We start from the raw sequence: 18,651 nt of genomic DNA on the forward strand, positions 1-18,651 counted from the left end.
CCCCTCTGCTTTTAGCTTTTCTGCTTCACTGCTCTCTGCACTGTTATTCCACCATCTAGTTCCCACTTCCTCTACAGCTTAACTATGAAAAAGTATTTCTCCTTTCCAGTTTCTGATATGTACCAAATTAAAAGGAAAGGCTCCCCTTTGTTTCCTCTCCTCACCGTAGTAAATATAGATAAGAAGTAAATCATTTCTTAGATTTAACAATCAATTTTTTTTTCTTCTCCCATCATCTACTCTTCCGTTATTGCATTTTGTTTCACGATCTTCCAGCACACCACACACCGAATGTGTTATCTTCTGAATGGGTTTATGCTGTATCCATCTAGTTTTGTTCTTGAGGCTTATTCTCTTCTCTCTCTGTCTTCTTCTTATTTCTGCTCCTTTTCTCAAGATTAATTAAACAACAAAAGCACACAAACAGATGATATATAGACACATACAGTGCTTTAAACATGACTAGACCACTACCTAATGTAAGGCTTGTGCCACCAACTGGTTTAAATAAACAGTACTGGTAATTGCCAAAATCATTTTTTTTTATGTCTCTGTAATAATCCACCAGTATCCATACAAGCTCTTTAATCAAATTTTAATGCTAAGATATAACTGTCGGGGATGAGTTCCTGCCCCAAGTGGAGGAGTTCAAGTATCTCGGGGTCTTGTTCCCGAGTGATGGGAGAAGGGAGCCGGAGATCGACAGACGGATTGGGGCTGCAGCTGCAGTAATGCGGACGCTGCACCGGTCCGTCGTGATGAAGAGGGAGCTGAGTGTAAAAGCGAAGCTCTCAACTTACCGGTCGATCTACGTCCCTACCCTCACCTATGGCCACGAGCTGTGGGTAGTGACCGAAAGAACGAGATCGCGGATACAAGCGGCAGAAATGAGCTTCCTCCGAAGGGTGGCTGGCCTCTCCCTTAGAGATAGGGTGAGAAGTTCGGCCATCCGGGAGGAGCTCAGAGTAAAGCCACTGCTGCGCCACATCGAAAGGAGCCAGCTGAGGTGGTTCGGGCATCTGACAAGGATGCCTCCTGGGCGCCTCCTGGGTGAGGTGTTCCGGGCATGTCCCACTGGGAGGAGGCCCCGGGGCAGACTCGACACACTGGAGAGACTATATCTCTCGGCTGGCCTGGGAACGCCTTGGTGTTCCCCCAGATAAGCTGGAGGAGGTGGCTGGGGAGAGGGAGGTCTGGGCCTCTCTGCTTAGGCTGCTGCCCCTGCGACCCGGCCTCGGATAAAGTGGATGAAGATGGATGGATGGATATAACTGTTGCGATCAATTAATTTTCACATGTACTATTTTAAATAAAACAAAATAGTGAAGCACATTATTATTTTTTGATTAGGATGGGAAGTTAAAGTTATTTACTTATTGTGTATTATTACTGAACAGAAAAACCTGTTTTTATTGGTTGTTTTCTTGTTTTTATTGCCAATTCTGTCATCAGTTTGTTAATCCCAGTAGATACAGTGTCAGTATTGCATGTAAATGCTTCAAAGATGACATGACATATAAACAATATTGTGTAACACTATAAATCTAACATACAAATAACCACAGACATATATGGGCATGGAGGTTTGAATGTAAACACACCATACAGTTACACACGCACACACAGAAACACCCGGGTGATAAATGCAGCCTAATAATTGGCAGTAGGTATCAATCGACCTATTCTAGCTAGGAGTGTATTGAATTTCTGTCGTTCCCTTATTAAGAAGGGGATTGAAGCCAGCAAAGATATCAAGGCTGAGACAGATTCTCTGATGGTCTCTGCCACTTAATAGGAGCTTTACTCCCCACCCTTTCTCTTTAAATGATTTTTCTTCTTCTGAGAGAGTAGGCAGGTCTAAGGGCCAAGGCTGAGATGGGAACAGAATCGAGATTATTAAAATCTTCTTTGCACATTTTATAAGTGTTTACAAGTACACGTTTAAGCTCATTTTGCTTTGTCTGAAAACCAAAATGATTGTAACAGCATTATTGTGGGATTATGTTTTTCCACCTAATAAAAAAGTAAATCTCTGAAAGTGGTTGGGTTTAAGTTCCAATTAAATGGAGAGTTTGTGATTTATTTATTTATTTATTTATAACATTTTTACATTACATTATGTAGAATAGCAATACAAGGTGTTGTTTTCTTAAGAAATACACACAATAGCAGTGCAGATGTATTTATATATCTGCATGACCCACACAGCAAGTGATAATCTTTTCTGACCCAAATGTCACATGGTCACAAGTCTGCAGCTTGATAGGGTAATGCCTTCCTTTTGTCCTTGTGGTGTAAGTACACACACCAACACCCACTCACAAACACATATGCACAATTTGGTTGGTGTTCTTTCAAATGTCAAAGAAATCTACGTTATATCAGGACCACCAATACCGAATACTAATACTTTCAACCCTCAAAGGCTTATGGAGAGGTGAGCATTGTGTCAAATCCTGAACACATTTTAATGACCCCTATATCACCTTTTTAAGGGGCGATCGTGGCTCAAGAGTTGGGAGGTCGCCTTGTAATCGGAAGGTTGCCAGTTCGAGCCCCGGCTTGGACAGTCTCGGTCGTTGTGTCCTTGGGCAAGACACTTCACCCGTTGCCTACTGGTGGTGGCCAGAGGGCCCGAGGGCCCGGTGGCGCCAGTGTATGGCAGCCTCCCCTCTGTCAGTGCGCCCCAGGGTGGCTGTGGCTACAATGTAGCTTGCCATCACCAGTGTGTGAACGGGTGGATGACTGGTTGTGTAAAGCACTTTGGGGTCCTTAGGGACTAGTAAAAGCGCTATACAAATACAGGCCTTTTACCATTTAAACATTTTTTTTAACTTTTAACAATAAATAATTAATACAATAAAGAAAATCTTTAAGCTTTTTGTGTATTTTTAAACGTTTTTTTTGAATGTGCATGTCTTTAAAGCCCTTTGGGTCAACAATCAACACAAAAGGTTTCCTAAAAATAATTAATTTAACACGTTTAGGATGGCTGCATACTTAGACTTAGAGGATAGAAACAAAGTATCAATACTATCACGCTAGTATTAATCCTATACCAATACTGACGTTGGTATTTGGATCTATCTACTCACCTCTACTGCGTGGGCAATGCAGTCTCATGGCAGTTTGTGACTCGACCTTTAATCTATTAATCCATGTTCTGGACAGAAATGTAAAAAATATATTTCCGAGTCTGTCACTGTGAACAGTTCCTTATTACATATATTATATATATATATATATATATATATATATATATATATATTATATTTTCCATTTGTAAAGGCAAAAAAGCTCTGCAGCTGAAAGCTGGACGGATTTCTGTTGGACTGAATCACTTTGCCATTCATGCCGTGGATCCAAGTTTGAGTCATGAACTTTACACATTTTTACGAATAGCCTCTATTCATTTTAAAGCATGTTATAATTAAATTTGCTATCCCAATGGCTTCCTGCCAGAGGCCGAAGCCAGGAAGGCTTTTAAGTACACAAATGACATTGTGAAAATATCTATTTAAAAATAAATAAATAAATAAAAAACTCTGTCTTTTTTTTCCCAGTCCATGTTTTCTTTTGGTTTCATTTGCTATTAATAAAATGGGGTGTTTGTTTTAAAAAGTTTTTCTACATTTTTCAATTTCCAAAGGGAAACCGGATTTGTGTAAAAGTCAGTAACACAGTAGGAATTATATGAATGTGTCCCCCTGTGCCTAGTCATATCAAAAATGTACCTTATATTTAAGTGAACAGTTTGACATACATGAAGTATGCTTATTTGTTCTCTGGAGGAGACTAAAAGGTGACAAATCAGGATTACAGGATCCGAGGGGACAGGAGACCTTTAGTATTATTATTACAAGAGTTATGCACAGAATATCAGTCAGCATGAAGACGCATACTGAGTGGCTTACTGAACACAGGCGAGGGGAAAAAACTAGCAGGGAACAAAGATAATAAGAGTAGCTGAACTCTATGAAGATGGTTGATACAACAGATGACTTAACAGAGATTTAAAATGTATTGGTTGACATAACACTTATATTCGCACTAAATAAGAGGATTAAAGCAGAACAAACGGCTCCTGGCACTATTTCATTTTTGCTCTGATATGCCATTCAGTACACACACAGCACAACACTTTTTTTGTCTAATCTCATACAGTAAATTCAATAAAAGGCATTTCCAATATCCAAACAGGAACCCTAATTAAATACTAAAAGGAATTGCTCAAGCTGGTCAATTAATACAGTCAATTATACAGTTAATTTAACAAGTGCAATACAAAAGGCCATACAAATTCACAGCAAAATTTTCAGCATGTGCAATTCAGGCAAAAATGTTGCTATATGTGTGGCCAAACTCCAGCCTCAGATTAACAGTAATAAGCTCTAACTATCAGTTAATAATGATGAGATGTTCTCCAGCTGCATTAGATCAACAAATCTAATGTAAAGTAGCCAAAATTGCCATTAATGTGAAACATCCATAACCATGTGAGAAAAGGCTAAATGTTAGCCTCGCTGTAATTTAAAACTATCTGCTTTTCAGTACACACAGGGCATAATTAACATAGCCCTTGGCAGGCACTCAACCAATCTGGGAATGATAAAATTACAGCAAGCCACACTGAAGCTAACATCACTTTTTCCATATCATGAAGCTGCTGAAACAAATGCATTGTTTTTAAAGTGTTTAACAGACCCAAGTCTTGGACCTTGTTCATTCATTCACTGTAGAGGCACTCAGCCATTTTATAAAAAATTGAAATTTCAACTGTCAGTTTTGTGTACTTTATGGACCACTTCGAATGATCAGTCAAAGTGACCCAAGGCTTTGTGGACTAGTGCCAGCAGAACTACGTCCAGATCAACACAAGTAAAACCAAGGAGCGGGTGGTAGACTCCTGCAGACACAAACATCCTCCACTGCAACCAATAAACATCCAAGGTATGGACATTGAGGCTGTGGATAGCTACAGGTACCTTGGTGTTCACCTGAACAATAAACTAGATTGGACTCACAATTCAGATGCCCTCTACAGAAAAGGGCACAGCAGGCTGTACCTGCTGCAAGACCTTCTATGATTGTGTGGTGGCCTCAGCCATCTTTTACGGCGTGGTCTGCTGGGGCAGCAGCATCTCTGCTGGGGACAGGAAGAGACTAAACAGGCAGATCGAGAGGGCCAGCTCTGTTCTAGGATGCCCTCTGGACCCAGTGGAGGTTGTAAGTGACAGGAGAATAGTGGCTAAGCTGTCATCTCTGTTGGACAACATCTTCCACCCCATGCAGGAGACTCTGACAGTGCTGAGTAGCTCCTTCAGTTGTAGGCTGCGGCACCCACAATGCGGGGCGGAGAGATTTCGCAAGTCTTTCCTTACTGCTGTCAGACTCTACATCTTCATCTATCTTATAGATTGTTTATGGTTTGCTATCTTGTAGCAAACCAAAAGGCAGATTTTGTGGCTGTTCACTAGGACTGACCACATTATGTAGTTTGCGATAATACTGGTATAAGTTATTACAAGTTTTATCTTGCGATATCAATGATATAGCAACGCTTACTGGTGTGCAAAACAGTGACACAAGTCCAAACATGTCTGAAAGCGAGAGCAGCATGTCAGCCTCAAATCACAGTTAAGTACCTAAAAGGGAAACTACTTCACCAACTTCCAACAAAGAGCAATACTAAATAAAACAATCAGTGGGAGAAATCACTAGAATTTCAGTTTTATTATCATTAAAGTTATAAAAGTGAAATGTTAAAGCATTAAGCAGTTATTTCATACTTCTATTTAAATGCACAGTGTATACAATCTCATCACTAAATGTAAGTAGATTGCAGATTGCAGTCAACTGAATTCTGTTTTCCTACCTCTTACATTTCTTTTATTTATTTATTTATTTATTTATTTTTTGCCTGTCCCATTTGGCTTTTTTTTAAATCAGAATTATTGTCTAAAGGCAAAGAAAGATGCCCAACGGATTTACTTTACCAAATGGACCATCCCAGCCTTGCCGTAATGGTCTATTTGATTCACCTTTTATTGTTTATTTGATTTTTTATTTTCACTTGCTAAATACGGGACAGACCTGACTGAGGAAAAGAAAGGGGAGAAAGAAAGAGGGAAAGAAAAACAGCGGAGGAGAGGGACGGGGATAAAGGGCAAAAAACAAAAACCAACAAAATAAGCAGACAAAAATACATATATCAATCACCTGGATCACCTGTTGAGAAAGAAAAAAGAGAAAACAAGCCGAAGAAAAAGAGAGCAATAGAATAAACAACATCACAATGATATATGGGAATATAACAGTAAATACTAAATATTAAACATTATTGTGCAGCACATAAGATTGACAGCGCACCGCGTGCTTTGAGGTAGGAGCCAAAAAGGGTGTCCTTTGTGTTCCTTCGTGTAATGATCTGCTAGAGGGTGTGGGGAGCCACAGCCCCATCCACCAGGGCATGAAGCAGGTATGGAGGAGATCAAAATACTAGCTATGGTAGGACAAATATAGAGTACAAACATGTAATTTTTTACTGTACATCATAACGACCATGGCCTGCCACTTTGCATTTCCACCATAATGGCTGTGGCTGACCAATGTTTCTCTACTAGTTTTTGTATAAAACACTTAACACTAAGCAAAAAATAAGTAGTAAAACATGGATATGTGTCAAAGAATTTTGCAGAATTAGCCACCCCAGGCTATCAGTCCACTGTCAATGATAAAACATTCAGCTTTTTTTCTTGTATATCATCATAAATATCACCACCAATTTACTTATAATAGTGTGACCCCATATTGCCTGCCCCTGCTGTACATTACCTCTGTTTGCCTAAAAGACCTCACATTGCCAGTGATACTTTCTGTGTAGCCTCTCAAACCTTTATGTTAAAGAGTCATCAGATACAGAGCTAATGTGATTTCCTTACCCACTCGGAGTGTTTCGTGACCATAATCATCCACACTCAAACCACCAAATGATTCAGGAGCTTATCTTCTCCTCTGCCTCAACAACAGCCAAGACTATTAAAGCTATTCCAACTCTATTTGAGATTTAGTTATTGTTTTGCGTAACCCGTAAATATGTTAGCAATATATTGATAACTGCTTGCTTATGAAACGACTGAAACATTTTCTTAAAAATAACAGCAATGAGGTGCATATTGCCTCAAGTATGGTGAAAATGTCCTGCTGTTGTTTGAGCGACAGGCATAATTAGGAACTCTCAGAAACAACACTCTTTGTAGTGTCACAAATGCATCAATAGCTGTCTGCACTTGGGTCCACTATGTAGCCAATAGTATAGCAGTGATTAATATTTGAGTTGTTAAACTCAGTCATAAATTTCAGACACAACTGTACTGTGGCATTTCGGTAACACTGTAGGTGTTTCTTTAAACCTTGCAAGCACATCGTAATCAAAAATACTGCCTAAGGATACCTGCTCTAAAGAATTATTTGTGGGTATGAAAGCATGCGCTTGTGGGGGGAACACAAAATGATGTCAGTTAGACTTTCTGGGAAGTTTTATAGGTTCTCATTTGTACAGCTTTTGAGATGCCTCTAAACAAGATAAACAGCAGAGAGGTGGACAGACAAACTGAGTCATTCAGCTTGATTGTGCTTCGTACTTACTCATCCTGCAGCTGCTTTTCACAAAAAGCCATAACGTGAATGTGTTTAATTTCGTTTCGGTCATACTGGCATCAACATCTATGATATATTCTTGATGAGTCATTACTACAAAGGACGTAAATGCCGTACACAAAGAACGGTGTGGGTCATTTCAATAATGACTCTTCCTTCAGGTGAGGGATGGAGCTACGGAGAGGAAATGCATTCAGCACGATGACTACTTACACCCAATTTGCATGCATCAAACTCTCAGGGGGATTTGAGTCAGTCACACTGTAGGTAACATTTTCCTCCTCACATCTTTTGTGAAGCCTTTGTTAGGAATGACAAATGGTAATGTGTGATAAAAGTCGTCCTCATTTAGTGGCATTGCGAAATTGTCTCTGTGGCAGACAGGATTAAATGTTGGATGACAAACACCTCTAAAGCGCCTACAGGCAGTAAAGACCTGAACTAGCACTACCCACTTATCCCTAAATGCTTTACCACGAATCTGACCTTTTAGAAAACCACTTCACATCCTGTTCCAGATGTTACGAGCTATCATCATGTTTTCCACTCTAATCCCCTGCCGCTGTCATGTCTTTACTGTCACCCGATTCCATTTTGTTGTTTCTCCCTTTTTACTCACGCACTTCTTTTTCCCTTCCTTATTTCCCTTCCTTTCATCTCTTCACACTTCATCTAGTGCTTCAAGCATTTCTCTTTATTTCACCAACATTCAATTGTTAGACAAGGACTCCTCCTAAATAACCCAGTTTAACCTTATTTTGGTGAGAGGAAAAGATCGCTTAGTCTGTCACTTGTTCCTTTGTATTACCTTAGATATCTTTATTTGTCCCATAAGGCTTTGTGTAGGTGTGCAGTCTTAAAAACAGACTGTACAGTCATTTTACATGGTATGTATCTTATCTATAACTTTGTGTTTCCGGGTGCATTTGAAATTTCTAGCAGGGTCTGGAGTAGGGATGGGTATTGATAAGATTTTCACGATTCCGATTCCATTTTCGATTCTGTTTAACGATTCGATTCTTTATCGATTCTCTTATCGATTCTTTTTAAAAAAAGGAGAACACTAAGGTCGATTAGCTTAGAACTTTGTTTTATATCTTCTCTTTGAACAAGATAGAAATTTAGGAGTAACATGGCCTTACAAACACAGCAGTGAGATCTTAAGAGATCCAGCCTACGGCTTTTCAATGGGGTGTCACAGGGTCCCCAGGAAAAAAAATTGTAAATGTAAAATAATAAAATAAATATTCTTCTGTAGCAATAACAAAGTATAACAGAAATTATTCTGTAGCAATTACACAAGAATATCCAGTAATGTCCCTGCCTACAATTAAACACATTCACTTACCGAAAATCGGGGGCATCTGCTGTGGCAAATGGGTGCAAACCTTTTACCACAAACTTAGTCACTGCTCGGTGACATTCGTCTATCCTGGCCTGAAAGGACACCGGTAGACTGCAGCAACAACTGCCAGCACCTGAGCCAGCCAGACTCTGTCTGTCTCTCTCATCATGGTCACCTAAATGCACAGTAATAGCAGGTTTTGTAATAAGGCAGATCGCGCTAACATAATATGCACTGTTAGTTGATTATTTACCTGCCGCATTAACGGGAGAGGACGTGCAAACGTTACCGCTGCTGCTGGGTTGAGATTCACGAGTCCGGAGCGGAATTAAAAACACGACATTCATTTAAGGTTATCGTGTGTTTTGTGAGCAAATGCTTTTGCATATTCGTAGTGTTTCCTCCCTTAAATGAAATATCCACTTTGCAAGTATTGCAAGTTCCCCTGTTGTCATCCGTTCTCGTAAAGTATAATCAAACTTTTGAGCGTTTGAGCCGCTTAGGCGCCGTGTTTCCTGCCAGGTAAATGACGCTCCGCAATGTGGTGACGTCATTCGGGGCGACTGGAATCGATAAGGGAATCGTTTGCAAAAATGGCAAACAATTCCAAGGAATTGAAACAGTGGGAACCGGTTCTCAACAAGAACCGGTTTTCGATACCCATCCCTAGTCTGGAGGTATTTTAGCAATCATTCATTAAATTGTTTTAAAGCCAACATAAAAATGAAAATTTTCACGGTAGTCTATGCAAATACATGACACGATTTAGCAGCTTGTAGAACCCCTTTAGCAGAAATAACTTGAAGTAACTTATATCTGTATCACTATCATTCTGCTGTAGATTACCAACACTTCGTACCATGATTGACAGCCAGTATGAGGTGTTGGTCCTATGTTTGGTTTTCACTAATTATGATGCCATGTTCTATGGACAAACATCTCCCCTCTGTCCGAAGGACAATGATCCAGATGTTTTGAGGTTTGTTTGGGTCCAACGTTTTAACCCTAAGCTGTGCTGCTATGTTCTTAGAGAAGAAGAGGTTTTCTCCTGGCAACCCTTCAAAACAAATTATCCTTGTTTAGTCTTTTTTCTAATTGTACTGTTATGAACTTTAACATTGAATGTGAATTTGCTGGAACATCCACTCCTGCAAATACAAATCTTGAATATTCCAGACCGGCAAAATGCCAAAACCGTTTTTAAACAAACAGAATTACATTTGCTGATGATCTATTAATCAAGGGCATGAGGTTAGCAGCAACTGGCTGCTGCTTACCTTTTTAATTTCTGTGAAAGCAGCAAGGTTGTATTCAGGTTTTTCCACAGGAACAGTACACAATACTGTGTACTGTGTATCCTTCAGGAGGTTGGCTACAATAATGAAATCAAAAATGGAGCATACATCATTTTGCTTTCATGATATATTAACATTCATATTAAAAATGAGATTGATGCTTGATGCTTACTTTTTACATTTTGAATTGCCTTTAAGATCATTGGTTGGGTTGGGGGGGGGGTTGTAAGTTTGTCTGTTTATAGCTTCTGCCATATGCCTTGTTTAAAAAACAAAAAAACCCCATAAATATTATTGTATTTAATGGGTTTCAGCTGAGTATATCTTGCACAAGTATAACTTTTGAGCATCCGCAGCATCACAGAGGATTGGGGTTTTGTGCTGTTTGCATGAGAAACATCAAGTAACTGTACTTATTGTCATCTTTGTCAAAGTGCTTTTGTCCTCCTGATGATGTACTTTGTCAAGGACTGAAAATGAATAAAATTGTGCCTGAACTGAATTCCGGAAACCATGCTGTGTTCTCTCTACTGTATTAAAAAGCTGGTTCATCTCCTTCAATTTTCTTTCCTACAGAGATGTATTAAAAAAAACATTAAAGAGCCCGTGCCAGATTGTATTTTTGTGTAGAATTTGATGAGTTTTCTTGGGAAGAAAGTTCTCCATCCTCCAAACTTTTCTCAATCCAACATCGCCTCTCTTCACATATCGCCGCCTGTGTGTTTGTTCTCTATACATTTCGTGACCTGTGAATCTGAGCACGACCCATCTGTCAAAGCTCCCCACCACAGCACCTCTGTTTCAGCACAATTTATCTAAACAAAATCGCTTCTGTGTGTGTAGACAGACAACAAAAATGCTCTGTTTCTTGCTGCAAAAGCCTGCAATGCAGCAACAGATGCTTCACAGAAGGGTGAAGGTTACCCACAGCTGAAGTACATTCAGGTATTCAGACTATTCTCTGTGTACGTGTGTACGTGTGTACGTGTGTGTGTGCGTGTGTACTGGCTGCTCAGAGGGGGAATTAACAAATTGATTAAGTGTCTTCTACTAAATTTTTAAAAGAGGAAGCGCTTTCCCTTTAAATACTTTTCTAAGAAGTCTTTTTAAGAATGCGCCTTCTGTTGTATTTTGTACATTTCTTCTTCATAATTGTGTGTCCTTGTAATATGATTTTATAATTTTCTTTACTTATTTTTTGCTTTCTTCTTTTTTCCCCTTTCTTTTTTCTGTCTGTCATAACAACTACCAGATTGTAAAAACTGATTTACCTCTTTATGAATGCTTTTGCATTCAAAAAGATGTGACTGCATCCATACTAGCAGCCCAGTAAGGTCATAATTACCCCAGTATGCACTGGACAAAAATTCTATCTAGATTTTGCATCACCACATTGGATCTTTGGAACCAGAAGCAACCTTATTAAGACCAGAGGTTGGCCTGCTAGGTTAGCAAGCCTGATTAGATGTATCTCACAGACTCAAACATCTGCTAATCAGTGACAGGATGGGCTAAAGTTAACAACAGAACAACATATTATTTGTTAGATTATTATTTTCACAATACATTAAAAGCCACCAACAGGTGCTGAGGAAAAGCCTAGTAAAAGGCAGGGTGCACCCTGGACAGGTCTCCAGTTCATTGCAATGTTGCACAGAGAGACAGACAACAACACGCTCTCAGAGCCACATCTGTTTAGACAGTTTTAGAAACACTAGTTAATGCACAGGGAGAACACACAAGCTCCACACAGAGGCGCAAAGGAGGTGTGAACTAAGAACGTTCTTTGCAGGAAGCTGGAGCTAGCGTTTTCATTGGGAAAAATGTTTCATCACTCATCCATGTGACTCGTTCAGTTTCAGTTATGTGAAGGTTTCCTATCCTTTTAAATGATACAGTTGCATAGATAGCACCATGCCTAATGAAGAGGCCTGTGATCAGTTTCATGAGTGTTAATATGCAAATTGTGTCTCACCATTGATCAGTGGCCATGAGTACTAATCATAGAAAAGGGCGGAATGACACAGCATTGAAAATTGTGTAAGCACCGTGTCTACTCTTAGGCCCCATGTAGGTTTAGAGAAGGTCATTTCCTTTTTACATAAATGGCCTCCTTCACTACCCACTCAAACTGTTGTCCCTCTCTGTCCAGGATGTGCACCTCCTCATCATTTAAAGAGTGGCCACTGCCCTGTAAGAGTAAATAAACTGCAGTGTCCTGGCTTGACAAGGTAGTGTTTCTGTGTCGTGCCATCTGCTTAGCTTATGAGTGTTTGCTTTCCCTTCTGTGTAATTCACTGCAGTCCTCTTGGCACTCAACCATGTACATTTTATTGCTCTTTTTATGCTGTGGGATTCAATCCTTGGGATGGACCAATTTTTGGCATTTACGCAACTGTACTGTTTATAAGACTGGGGAAGCCTGGAGTCACCCGAGACTGAAAAAGTCACATAATAATTTATTTTATTCGTAATAAAATAAATTATTCAACTTTATTGAATTCCTACAAACCGCAGTTAAGTTACAGGATCTTTTCTCACTTACCCAACTCTTGAAATAAAGCGCTCTGCTACTAGGAAAGAGGTACAAATAAAATGAGATGCTATTCATCCACCTTTACCTGACTTTTTTTTTAACCTTACTAAACAAAAGCAAGTGGAATGGATTTATGTAACAGTCCGTAGATGGTGTATCCCATCTCCGGCCCACTGTCAACCATTATATGCTATAGCTCCTCAACAACCATGGCATGGTTTTTGCATTTTGCTGTTGGCTTTGACTTTATGGCCCAGAGGTTAATACTTGACTAAATAAATTGTATGACCAAATATGATTTTAAAAACTATTTGGGTTTTTTGAGAGTTTTGACATATTTTGGAATGCTACTTAACCCAGGGTGTTTGTTTGTTTGTTTGTTTTGGTTGGTTGGTTGGCTGGTTGATTGGTTTTAAGATAACCCAAACACTGGTTAAATTTGTGAGCATTATGGTGGTGAAAAAAATCAGCAATCTCCTAAGTTGTCACATGTTCATCCATTTGTTGAAACATTTCATGCCAGAAGTGCAAATGTCAACCTCATGGTGGCACTAGAGGTAAAAGTCAGGAGATCACTCAGTCATATAGATATATTGTCTGAGTGCCTTCAAATGTCTGTAAGAAATTAAGCCTACGTTCACACTGCAGGTGAAAGCGCATCAAATCTGACTTTTTTGACCCTATGCGACCCATCATGGTATGACAGTATGAACAGCACAAAGCCGATATTTTCAAATCCGACCTGGGTCACTTTCGTATGTGGTACTGAATCCAATACGTATCTGATGTTTTAGAAAGCGACTGCAGTTTGAATGGTCATGTCGCATTAAATCCGTCTTTTACGTCACTGACACAAGACAGACGCCAATTATCAGCACTGGAGAAGTGCCCGAGAAGACATCGTGAACGCTTCCTGGCCATCCAGTGTAGATGTTAGTGAAACTGTTGGGAAGACAACGTTGGAGAAACGTGAACATTTTATTTGTACTGTATAATCTGCAGATTCTGACAGAAATCTGCAACTATCCTTTGAAGCACCGCTCCTCTCTAAAAAAGCAATAAGGATCATTATTAGGCCATATGTAAATAACAAAATAACTTTATAACTTAAAGCAAAATTGGGAAACGTAAAGTCCGCCACAAGTCTTTATATTAAGGGCCGTCAGTCAAACAATACTGTTTGGTCTGGGTCTAAACAGAGCGCATTGTGTGTGACGTCTTCTATTGCGCATGCGGGCCGCTTTGAGCGTTCATACTAGAGCGCGTTTGTTGTCACATTTTATTTGTAGTGTGAACAAGCAGACAAAAAAAATCGGATTTGATCAAAAAAATCTGAATTGAGCATTAAGACCTGCAGTCTGAACGTAGCCTTAGTTGCATTCCATGTGGTGTGTGTTACAACAGTTGGACCTGCAGGTAGAAATAGCAGAAAGGTGATTAAAACTGGTCCTGTGGGCACCATGGGTATCTGTTCCACACTTAATGGCAGCTCATCAGGCCCACCACTTTGAACTTTCTGACAGAAAAGCATTGCCCCCCAATGCCGCCAGCATGGGCGAAAGCAGTTGCATCTAATGTGCTTTCCACATTTCTCCAGATGTTCATATGTTCCTGTGCATTCAGGGGAGCAGACAGCATTGTGCAGCAATGTGTGAGGCTGCGTCAGAGGTGAGTTGGTCACTCATTCATCATTCCACCGATTGCTGCCTGCTACAATCTATACACAGTATAAGGCAAAGCTATCCACAGAGCCATCTGAATCTCTTGCTGCAGTTGGATTTAGATCCCACACTCAACAATATAACACAAAAGTGCCCTGTATATTGCTTAGACATTTGTTTTGACATAATTAATCATTAAAGTGCTTAAATAGTTTACACACCCCGACCCCCAGCTGCGATTCAAGTTCAACCAGAAATGATTTGCATTTTGGTCGGTGCAGGCTGACATGTTTTTGTTATCGATGCAGAGCTGTGGAAAGAAACAGCTTCACATGGCGCCGATTTCCTCAGGCTTCAGCGCAGACAGATCAGTGATCTGAGAGAGAGGGCCAAACAAAATCGCAGCTAAAGTAAAGGGAGATAGAAGGAGAAAGATAGAAGGAGATAGTGAGAAAAGTTGGAGAAGGCCTGTAGATACTGGGAGGGGGGGGGGGAGGATGAAACAGAAAGAGGAGAAGGAAGCACAGATAACAGTACAGGGGAACAAAGGAGTGATAAAAAAAAAAAAGGAGCAGGAGATAGAATGGGCAAAACAGATAGAAATAAATGGCTTGGTTATTTAGAACTGTTCCAAGAACCATCACTGTTTTGCTTTAATCATATCAGTTTCATTAGAAATGTTTTCATTTCACTTCAGAAGACCGCAAACACTCTGACAAGACTACAAATACAAATCCAGATCTATAAATATGAAGTATATTCACTAAAGCTCCTGTCAATAATGGATTTTTTGTACTCCACAGAAACTTCACCTTGGATGGTTTGGGTAGATATCAGACATTGCTGGTTAGTTAATATCTGCTACAGAGTAAAGTAGTCTACAGCCATGCTAACAGCTGAAACGTGTCATAAATAGTGTGCTCACAAGACAATGTGCACCCATAACTTAAAGTACACCTAAAAAAGCTCAAGTGTAAGCCTTAGTAAATATTCAAATGGTAATGTAAATATTCACTGCTCATACAGCTGTTAGGAAAGCGGAGTTTAGTTTTCTAGCAGTCTGGAATTGAACACTTTATAGCCTTATTTTTGGAGCAAGCCTCAAGTGTCCATTTAAGGAACTGCCCAGTTAAGAAGGTACCGTGGAAACTTGCTATATGTGGCGCATCAATAGAAGTCCCTGCTGACAGAGCAGGAAAAAAAGTGGAACAAATGTCATGCAAAAGTTTGGAAACAGTAAGACACAAGACAAACGAGCACAAAGAAGTAGACTCAGTACTGAAGTGGGTTGAGTAATAAAACTGGAGAGCAATTTAGAGCCTGCCAAGGTAAGTCCTTGGACAATAAAACACACAAACGTACATTGCAGGTTGGAAAATGAAATGCTGAAGTCCTTTAAACCTGCATTTTATCTGACGGCCACTAGATGTCAATAGCTGTTGTTGCAAAATGACTATAGAAATCGATGGTAAAATGGCTGTCTGTTCAGGCCTCTGTAAACCCCTGCCCATTGAGTTTATGGGCCCAGTCTCTCATTTTGGGACATACTCAATAAAAAATAACGTGTATTTTGAAAATCCTGCACATATTATATTTCAAGATGATTATCTGTGAAAGATTATCCTTAGGATGATTCCTCATGGTTGATAAGTATCTCATTAGGTTTGTTGTTACAAACAATTTTGTAGTGATTCCCCCACAATGTAATTAAGCAAATCTTTTGTCTTCCTCGCTCACAGGGAAAAACTTGCTAACACTCTAACAGCGACAGCTACATGCTAGTGATGTGTGGCTGTGAGTGTGCAAGCAACTATTTGCCTGAATTGTGATGCATTAGTTGTGCACACATTAAACAGACGGGCTGGAAATGCGCACGCTGAGCTGAGTTATGCCCCCCTTCCATTTTCTTTTAAATATATATTTGTCACACTTACTGTCGTGGTCCCGTGCTTGACCAGCTGGCCCAGTATGGCTACACATGTTTTGTTTGTGTTTTCTCTCTCGCCTCCCTCTCACTGCCTGGGCAGAGTTCATTGCAGGCTCCGCCTCTGCCCCTCGCACCTGCAACTGATCATTCTTCACTCAAGCTCACTACTTAAGGGAGCAAGTGGATGCACCTCATTGCTGGATTACTGTGTAACCGTCAGTGTTACTTCAGTTTTACAGCCCTCTTCAAGTTTCCTTCGAGTTTTTCCTGACATTGATTCTCCTGTCCTTGTGCTAGATTCTGCATGACAGCCAAAGGATTTGTTGCTGTAGCCCTGTCGTGAGTGTGGTGACTCGGTGCGGTGTGAGCATGGAAAAGAATCCTTGGGAGGAGAAAGTTAGCTGTGTGAAGTTCCCCTGTGCTTTCCTGACCACTTCGTGAACCCTGATGACCTTGGACCCCTCTTCCCTCACTTATATATATCACACATATAGAGTAAAATAAAGGAACTAATCTTTGTGACTTCAGTCTGAGTTCTTCGTGCAGCTCGTGACACTTACATGTTACTCTTGTTTGCAGAATTGTTGGAATTCAGCCATATTTCAAGGTTTTCAGCATGAATGGCCTGTTTAAGAACACGCCAAAGCATCTCAAGCTGTTCCAAAAATCTTTTTTTTTTTTAGCCATTCAGAGGGGAACAGGTGGATTTCTGATCAATGTGTGACATTCCTGGTTTGATTCCTGATTCCTAGTTATGACAAGTCATCCAGTTTCTGAAGCAGCCTCATACTACCACCACCATGTTTCACTGATGGTATGACATTCTTTTTTTAAAATGCTGTGTTAGTTTTATGCCAGACGCAATGAGACACAGACCTTAACTCACTGAAAACGGACCTTAACTGAGACACGTGAGGCCTGCAATTCTGCAGATGTTGTTTTTTGTGGTCTTATCTGACCTCCCGGATGGGTTCTCGATGTACTCTCTGAGTGATTTTGGTAGGTAAGTCAATCCTGTCAAACCATTGTTCAAATTTTTCGCCAGTAAGAAAACTCTGTACTGTTTATGGAAAAGACCAACTTTGGATACCTTTACAAATCAGATGGCTGAAAAGGAGATTTTTGAGGTAGGACAGCTCCCTAGACACAGCTACTGGACAGTTGGGGAATAACCTAAATGGAAATGACAGAAATAAAATAGAAGCTGAAGTCAGGAACAAGGATTTTGACTTGCACATTTCTCTGTGCACTCCTGACTGCTGTTTTGATGTTGTTTGATTTTGAAGAGGCTGTTTTTGCTGTAGGATATTGACACTCAAAACAACCTCCAGTGGTTTTATTTCTAAACAAACTTTGGACAGTTTCATTTTTCAAGAAAGGCAACATTTTATGGCTGAATAGGCAACAAAAGACGTTAAAGAGAGACATGTGTAGTCAACATTTGCTGGCAAAAAGATAAAGCAGTCCCTTGAATGCTAGGATCTGTTTGGATATGGTTGAAATGGTTTTCACTGTTTTGTCTGCAAGTCTCATGAGGCAACACCTCCTCCATATCTCAAACTGCCAAAAGTGCATAAAATCATTCTGGAGAGACATTGACAGGTTAGAGCTGTGTTTGTGAGTCGACAGCCTGCCGCAAGCATTTTGTATGAGGTAAATAATTGGGCTTCGTCTCTGGGAATTTGAATGTCATTATATCTTTTGAATTCTTTAAATGTGTATGTGTCTGTTTAAAAGCATGCCTTTGTTGCTGTTGTTACTCTTTGGCAATCGGTGTCTGTGCATTTGTGCTTTTGGGCTGTTTAAATCCACCCGTCATCTTAAAATACAGCCAATGCTTGTACATATAATCTCCTCCCTGTCGTTAACATGATGGCACTTTTACTTCTTTGTTCACCTATCACTTACTTTTCCTTACACAGACTTGTATGTATGGGTTGGCATACTTTTGTATAGTGTGAGAATTTGTAGCCTTGTTTGTGCATCATTGTGAGTCCGTGTCCTTGTTTAAAAGATGTTCTATGCTTTTGTGCAGTTTTGATTTTTCATTTGCCAAATTCCTGTGTTTGCGTGTGTCTTTCAATTCAATTCAATTCAATTTTATTTATATAGCGCCAAACCACAACAAAAGTCGCCTCAAGGCGCTTCATAGATACAGAGAAAAACCCAACAATCATATGACCCCCTATGAGCAAGCACTTTGGTGACAGTGGGAAGGAAAAACTCCT

This window comes from Perissodus microlepis, chromosome 17 (genome assembly GCF_051167445.1).
Source record: "Perissodus microlepis isolate ML-2025 ecotype Zambia chromosome 17, ASM5116744v1, whole genome shotgun sequence".
Classification (NCBI taxonomy): domain Eukaryota; kingdom Metazoa; phylum Chordata; class Actinopteri; order Cichliformes; family Cichlidae; genus Perissodus; species Perissodus microlepis.